The 8177-nt window shown below is 39.7% G+C and overlaps 1 non-coding gene across 1 annotated transcript; it reads left to right on the top strand.

Annotated features, from left to right (window-relative positions):
* Positions 1–828: 828 nt before the first annotated feature.
* On the top strand, positions 829–936 carry LOC130952004 (small nucleolar RNA R71). Its single transcript, XR_009074185.1, has one exon. It is a non-coding gene; the product is annotated as a small nucleolar RNA R71 (small nucleolar RNA).
* The last annotated feature ends 7241 nt before the right edge of the window (positions 937–8177 follow it).

The following is an 8177-nucleotide window of genomic DNA, read 5'->3' as shown; positions in this document are numbered from 1 at the left end:
GGCCAGTGGACGTCCAGTGAGGCCTTCCTCAGTGGCGTTCACTGCCTCTTCTTCCTCCCAGAATTCGGCCATATTTATGGCTTTGCACTCTCCTTTTGGATTTTCTTCAGTGTTACTTGGGAGAGTGCTTGGGGGAAGTTCAGTAATTTTCTTGCTCAGCTGACCCACTTGTCCTTCCAAATTCCTAATGGAGGATCTAGTTTCAGTCATGAAACTTTGAGTGGTTTTGATTAGATCAGAGACCATGGTTGCTAAGTCAGAGGTATTCTGCTTAGAGCTCTCTGTCTGTTGCTGAGAAGATGATGGAAAAGGTTTACCATTGTTAAACCTGTTTCTTCCACCATTATTATTGAAACCTTGTTGAGGTCTCTCTTGATTCTTCCATGAGAGATTTGGGTGATTTCTCCATGAAGAATTATAGGTGTTACCATAGGGTTCTCCCAGGTAATTTACCTCTTCCATTGAAGGGTTCTCAGGATCATAAGCTTCTTCCTCAGATGGAGCATCCTTAGTACTGTTTGGTGCATTTTGCATTCCAGACAGACTTTGAGAAATCAGATTGACTTGTTGAGTCAATATTTTATTCTGAGCCAAAATGGCATTCAGAGTGTCAATTTCAAGAACTCCTTTCTTCTGACTAGTCCCATTGTTCACAGGATTCCTTTCAGAAGTGTACATGAATTGGTTATTTGCAACCATTTCAATCAGTTCTTGGGCTTCAGTAGGCGTCTTCTTCAGATGAAGAGATCCTCCAGCAGAGCTATCCAAAGACATCTTGGATAGTTCAGAGAGACCATCATAGAAAATATCTATGATGCTCCATTCAGAAAGCATGTCAGAAGGACATTTTCTGATTAATTGTTTGTATCTTTCCCAAGCTTCATAGAGGGATTCTTCATCCTTCTGTCTGAAGGTTTGGACTTCCACTCTAAGCTTACTCCATCTTTGTGGTGGAAAGAACTTTGCCAAGAAGGCATTGACTAGCTTTTCCCAAGAGTCCAGGCTTTCTTTAGGTTGAGAATCCAACCATATTCTAGCTTTGTCTCTTACAGCAAAAGGGAATAGCATCAGTCTATAGACCTCAGGGTTAACCCCATTAGTCTTGACTGTGTCACAGATTTGCAAGAACTCAGCTAAAAACTGATGAGGATCTTCCATTGGAAGTCCATGAAACTTGCAATTCTGTTGCATTAGAGAAACTAATTGAGGCTTAAGCTCAAAGTTGTTTGCTCCAATGGCAGGGATAGAGATGCTTCTCCCATAGAAATCAGGAGTAGGTGCAGTAAAGTCACCAAGCACCTTCCTTGCATTGTTAGCATTGTTGTTGTTTTCGGCTGCCATTTGTTCTTCTTCCTTGAAGAATTCGGTCAGGTGCTCTAAGGAGAGTTGTGTTTTGGCTTCTCTTAGCTTTCTCTTCAAGGTCCTTTCAGGTTCAGGATCAGCCTCAACAAGAATGCCTTTGTCTCTGCTCCTGCTCATATGAAAGAGAAGAGAACAAGAAAGTGTGGAATCCTCTATGTCACAGTATAGAGATTCCTTTAGGTGTCAGAGGAAAAGAAAAATAGAAGAAAGAAGAAGGAGAATTCGAACTTGATCAGATATAGTTCGAATTGTGCATTAAGAAGGAGTGATACTTCATAAATAGAAGGATGTGAAGAAGAAAGGGGGGAAATTTTTGAAAATTAATTATAAAATTTTGAAAACATTTTTGAAGAACACTAATTGATTTTCGAAAACAGAAGTGGAAAAGAAATCAAGTGATTTTTGAAAAAGATTTTTAAATTAGAAATCAAAAAGATGTGATTGAGAACTTATTTTGAAAAAGATGTGGTTAAGAAGATATGATTGGTTTTAAAAAGATGTGATTGAAAAGATATGATTTGAAAACAATTTTAAAAGATATGATTTGAAAACAATTTGAAAAGATATGATTTTAAAAATTAATGACTTGCCTAACAAGAAAAGATATGATTCAAACATAAAACCTTTCTCAACAGAAAAGGCAAAAAATGTTCAATCAAATCATTAATTGTTAGTAAGTATCTTTGAAAAAAGGAAAGAAATTGATTTTGAAAACATTTGATTGAAAAGATTTGATTTGAAAAAGATTTGATTTTGAAAAACTAAAAAAAAATTGATTTGAAAACAAAATCTTCCCCCTAGCACCATCCTGGCGTTAAACGCCCAGAATGGTATACATTCTGGCGTTTAACGCCCAAAATGCTACCTCTTTGGGCGTTAAACGCCCAACCAGGTGCCCTGGCTGGCGTTTAAACGCCAGTCTGCCTTCTTCACTGGGCATTTTTGAATGCTCAGCTTTTTCTGTATAATTCCTCTGCAGTATGTTCTGAATCTTCAATTCTTTGTATCATTGACTTGAAAAGACACAAATTAAAAATATTTTTGGATTTTTTTTAATAATCAAAATGTGACAAGAATCAAATAACAATGCATGCAAGACACCAAACTTAGCAGTTTGTGTACTACTGACACTAACAATATGAAAATGCATATGAGACACATGAACACTCAAGTCAATAGGATTTAAAGATCAAAACAAAGAAATATATGCATGGATTCGAAAATTATAACAAAAACATGCATTTGACACCAAACTTAGGATGAGACACTAAACTTAAGCAAGAAACATCAAATATTTTTGGTCTTTTTATGATTTTGTAATTTTTTTGTGTTTTTCGAAAATTAAATGGGAAAAGGTATCAAAATTCTTAATGAGAATTCCAGGAATCAGTGCAGTGCTAGTCTGAGACTCCGGTCCAGGAATTAGACATGGCTTCACAGCCAGCCAAGCTTTCAAAGAAAGCTTCGGTCCAAAACACTAGACATGACCAAAGGTCAGCCAAATCTTAGCAGATCACTGCTCCAAGAGCAAAATTGATGAGAGTCAACAAGCTCTTGTGGTGATAAGTTGAAACCTCGGTCCAATCAGATTAGACATGGCTTCTCAGCCAGCCAGATTTCAACAAATCATCATGAAACTCTAGAATTCATCTTCAAGAATTTCGAAAAAAAATAATACCTAATCTAAGCAACAAGATGAACCGTCAGTTGTCCAGCCTAAACAATCCCGGACAATAACACCAAAAACTTGATGTTGTTGCCGGATCTTGGCACTGATGTTAACAAAAGCTTGCTCAAAACTTGAACAATCCCCGGCAACGGCGCCAAAAACTTGGTGCGCGAAATTGTGAACAATACTTTTTCACAACTCAAATAATCCCTGGTCATGAACTCCAAGAACTTGGTGGTTCAATTCCATGGCATTACACAACTTCGCACAACTAACCAGCAAGTGCACTGGGTCGTCCAAGTAATAAACCTTACGTGAGTAAGGGTCGATCCCACGGAGATTGTTAGCATTGAAGCAAGCTATGGTCATCTTGTAAATCTTAGTCAGGCAAACTCAAATATATATGATGATGAACGAAAATAACATAGAAGATAAAGATAGTGATACTTATGTATATTATTGGTGTAAGAGCTTCAGACAAGTGTATGAAGATGCCTTCCCTTCCGTCTCTCTGCTTTCCTACTGTCTTCATCCAATCCTTTCTTACTCCTTTCCATGGCAAGCTTGTGTAGGGTCTCACTGTTGTCAGCAGCTACCTCCCATCCTCTCAGTGAAAACGATTGCATATGTCCTGTCACGGCATAGCGGAATTCAGCTGTCGGTTCTCGTTCAGGCCGGAATAATATCCATTGATACTTTTGCGTCTGTCACTAACGCCCTAGCCTGCTAGGAGTTTGAAGCACGTCACAGTCATTCAGTCATTGAATCCTACTCAGAATACCACAGACAAGGTTAGACCTTCCGGATTCTCTTGAATGCCGCCATCAGTTCTTGCCTATACCACGAAGACTCTGATCTCACGGAATGGCTGGCTCGTTTGTCAGGCGAGCACTCGGTTGTCAGGCGATCAACCATGCATCATGCAATCAGAAATCCAAGAGATATTCACCAAGCCTCGAATGCTTGTAGAACAGAGTGGTTGTCAGTCACCTTGTTCATAGGTGAGAATGGTGATGGGCGTCAATCATCACCTTCATCATGTTGAAGAACAAGTGATATCTTGGTAAAAGAACAAGCGGAATTGAATGGAAGAACAATAGTAATTGCATTAATACTCGAGGTACAGCAGAGCTCCACACCTTAATCTATGGTGTGTAGAAACTCCACCGTTGAAAATACATAAGAACAAGGTCTAGGCATGGCCGAATGGCCAGCCCCCAAATGATCTAAGAACTAGATGTCCAAAGATGATCAAAGGATCAAAAACAATCCAAAGATTTTTAATACAATAGTAAAAGGTCCTACTTATAAGAAACTAGTAGCCTAAGGTGTACAGAAATGAGTAAATGACATAAAAATCCTCTTCCGGGCCCACTTGGTGTGTGCTTGGGCTGAGCAATAGAGCAAATTTCGTGTAGAGACTCTTCTTGGAGTTAAACGCCAGCCTTGGTGCCAGTTTGGGCGTTTAACTCCCATTTGGGTGCCAGTTCCAGCGTTTAACGCTGGGATTTCTTGAGGTGACTTTGAACGCCGGTTTGGGCCATCAAATCTTGGGCAAAGTATGGACTATCATATATTGCTGGAAAGCCCAGGATGTCTACTTTCCAACGCCGTTGAGAGCGCGCCAATTGGGCTTCTGTAGCTCCAGAAAATCCGCTTCGAGTGCAGGGAGGTCAGAATCCAACAGCATCTGCAGTCCTTTTTGGTCTCTGGATCAGATTTTTGCTCAGGTCCCTCAATTTCAGCCAGAAAATACCTGAAATCACAGAAAAACACACAAACTCATAGTAAAGTCCAGAAAAGTGAATTTTAACTAAAAACTAATAGAAATATACTAAAAACTAACTAGATCATATCAAAAACATACTAAAAACAATGCCAAAAAGTATACAAATCATCCGCTCATCAGTGTTCTTGTGAATCTTCAAGGTGTTCTTGAGTTTTTCTTGTGTCTTGATCTTAAAATTTTTAAGTTTGGTGTTCCTTGGTGTTTTCCCTCCAAAAATTTTCGAAAATAAGGAGCATTAGATCTAAAAATTTTAAATCTTGTGTCTTTTGTGTGTTTTTCTCTTTCATCATAAAATTCAAAATTCAAAAAAAAAATATCTTTTCTAACTAATTTTTACTTAAAAAAAAAAAGAAAAAAAAATATATATATATATATTTTCACAAAATATTTTCAAAAAAAATATTTTTATATATTCCACTTTTATTTATTCCATAACTATAAATTCTCAACTTGTATTCAATATGGAAGCAAGTGGGAATGAACAGTCCAAGAGGACTCTGGGGTCATATGCTAACCCCACTACTGCTTCATATGGGAGTAGTATCTGTATACCCTCCATTGGAGTTAGTAGCTTTGAGCTGAATCCTCAGCTCATTATCATGGTGCAGCAAAACTGCCAGTATTCTGGTCTTCCACATGAAGAACCTACAGAGTTTCTGGCACAATTTCTGCAAATTGCTGATACAGTACATGATAAGGAAGTGGATCAGGATGTCTACAGATTACTACTGTTTCCATTTTCTGTAAAAGATCAAGCTAAGAGGTGGTTAAATAACCAGCCTAAGAACAGCATAAAAACATGGAAACAGCTGTCAGAAAAATTCCTGAATCACTATTTCCCTCCCAAACGGATGACACAGCTAAGGCTAAACATCCAAGGCTTCAAACAAGGAGATAATGAATCCCTTTATGATGCTTGGGAAAGATACAGAGAGATGCTAAGAAAATGCCCCTCTGAAATGTTTTCAGAATGGGTGCAATTAGACATCTTCTACTATGGGCTTACAGAAAAAGCTCAGATTTCTCTAGACCACTCAGCTGGTGGATCTATACACATGAGAAAAACAATTGAAGAAGCTCAAGAGCTTATTGATACAGTTGCTAGAAATCAGCATCTGTACCTAAGCAGTGAATCCTCTATGAGAAAAGAAGCTAAAACAGTAACTGCAGAACTCAGTCCAGTGGATCAGGCTAATAAATTCAATCAGCAATTAGATTTTCTAACTCAGCAGCTAGCCGAATTCAAGGAAATATTGCAGGAAACAAGAATGGCTAACAGGAACATGGAAGTACAATTAAAGCAGACAGAAAAGCAACTGTCAAAACAAATAACAGAAGAATGCCAAGCAGTTCAATTAAGAAGTGGGAAAACATTAAATACCTCACTTCAAAGTAGCAGGAAACCAAGAAATGAACAGGGGGACACTCAAAACCCCTCTGAGGACAATCAGAGCCCAGAGAGGGATAAAGCTGGCGCTGAACGCCCAGACCATGCTCATTCCTGGCGTTCAACGCCAGAAACAAGCATGGATCTGGCGTTGAACGCCCAAAGGGAGCATGGTTCTGGCGTTCAAACGCCAGTAACAAACAAGGAAGTGGCGTTTAACGCCACTCCAGCTCCCATCACTGGCATTCAAATGCCAGTGGGGGATCAGTCACATACAAGTGCTGATCTTTCTAAAAAGGCTTCCCAACCCACTTCTTTAGGTAATAAACCTGCAGCAACTAAGGTTGAGGAATACAAAGCCAAAATGCCTTATCCTCAAAAACTCCGCCAAGCGGAACAGGATAAGCAATTTGCTCGCTTTGCAGACTATCTCAGGACTCTTGAAATAAAGATTCCGTTTGCAGAAGCACTTGAGCAAATACCCTCTTATGCTAAGTTCATGAAAGAAATCTTAAGTCATAAGAAGGATTGGAGGGAAACTGAAAAAGTCTACCTCACTGAAGAATGCAGTGCAGTCATTCTAAAAAGCTTACCTGAGAAGCTTAAAGATCCTGGGAGCTTTATGATACCATGCACATTAGAGGGTAATTGTACCAAGCAAGCTTTATGTGATCTTGGGGCAAGTATCAACTTAATACCTGCATCTACTATCAGAAAGCTTGGTTTACTTGAAGAAATTAAACCAACCAGGATATGTCTTCAACTTGCTGATGGTTCCATTAAGTACCCATCAGGCGTGATTGAGGACATGATTGTCAAGGTTGGGCCATTCGCCTTTCCTACTGACTTTGTGGTGCTGGAAATGGAGGAGCACAAGAGTGCAACTCTCATTCTAGGAAGACCTTTCCTAGCAACTGGCCGAACCCTCATTGATGTCCAAAAAGGGGAAGTAACCTTGAGAGTCAATGAGGAGGAGTTCAAGTTAAATGTTGTCAAAGCAATGCAACATCCAGACACCCCAAATGACTGCATGAATGTTGATATTATTGACTCTCTGGTAAGAGAGGTCAATATGGCTGAAAGTTTGGAATCAGAGCTAGAGAACATCTTTAAAGATGTTCAGCCTGATTTGGAGGAGTCAGAGAAGATAATAGAACCTCTGAAAATCCCTCAAGAAGAGGAGAAACCTCCAAAACCCGAACTCAAACCATTGCCACCATCCATGAAATATGCATTTCTGGGAGAAGGTGATACCTTTCCTGTAATTATAAGCTCTACCTTAGAGCCACAGGAAGAGGAAGCACTAATTCAAGTGCTAAGGACACACAAGACAGCTCTTGGGTGGTCCATCAGTGATCTTAAGGGCATCAGCCCAGCCAGATGCATGCATAAGATCCTATTGGAAGGTGACGCCAAGCCTGTGGTCCAACCACAGAGGAGGCTGAACCCAGCCATGAAGGAAGTGGTGCAGAAGGAGGTCACTAAATTACTAGAGGCTGGGATTATTTATCCTATTTCTGACAGCCCCTGGGTGAGCCCTGTCCAAGTTGTCCCAAAGAAAGGAGGCATGACAGTGGTTCATAATAAAAAAAATGAACTAGTTCCTACAAGAACAGTTACAGGGTGGCGTATGTGCATTGATTATAGAAGGCTCAATACAGCCACCAGAAAGGATCATTTTCCTTTACCATTCATAGACCAGATGCTAGAAAGACTAGCAGGTCATGAATACTACTGCTTCCTGGATGGATATTCAGGTTATAATCAAATTGCAGTAGATCCCCAGGATCAGGAGAAAACGGCGTTCACATGCCCATCTGGAGTATTTGCATACAGAAGGATGCCATTTGGCCTGTGCAATGCACCTGCAACCTTTCAGAGGTGCATGCTTTCCATTTTCTCTGATATGGTGGAAAAATTCCTGGAAGTCTTCATGGATGACTTTTCAGTATTTGGAGACTCATTCAGCT

The sequence above is a fragment of the Arachis stenosperma genome, chromosome 9 (assembly GCF_014773155.1).
Source record: "Arachis stenosperma cultivar V10309 chromosome 9, arast.V10309.gnm1.PFL2, whole genome shotgun sequence".
Taxonomy (NCBI): Eukaryota; Viridiplantae; Streptophyta; class Magnoliopsida; order Fabales; family Fabaceae; genus Arachis; species Arachis stenosperma.
This window is presented reverse-complemented; position numbering and strand designations above follow the sequence as displayed.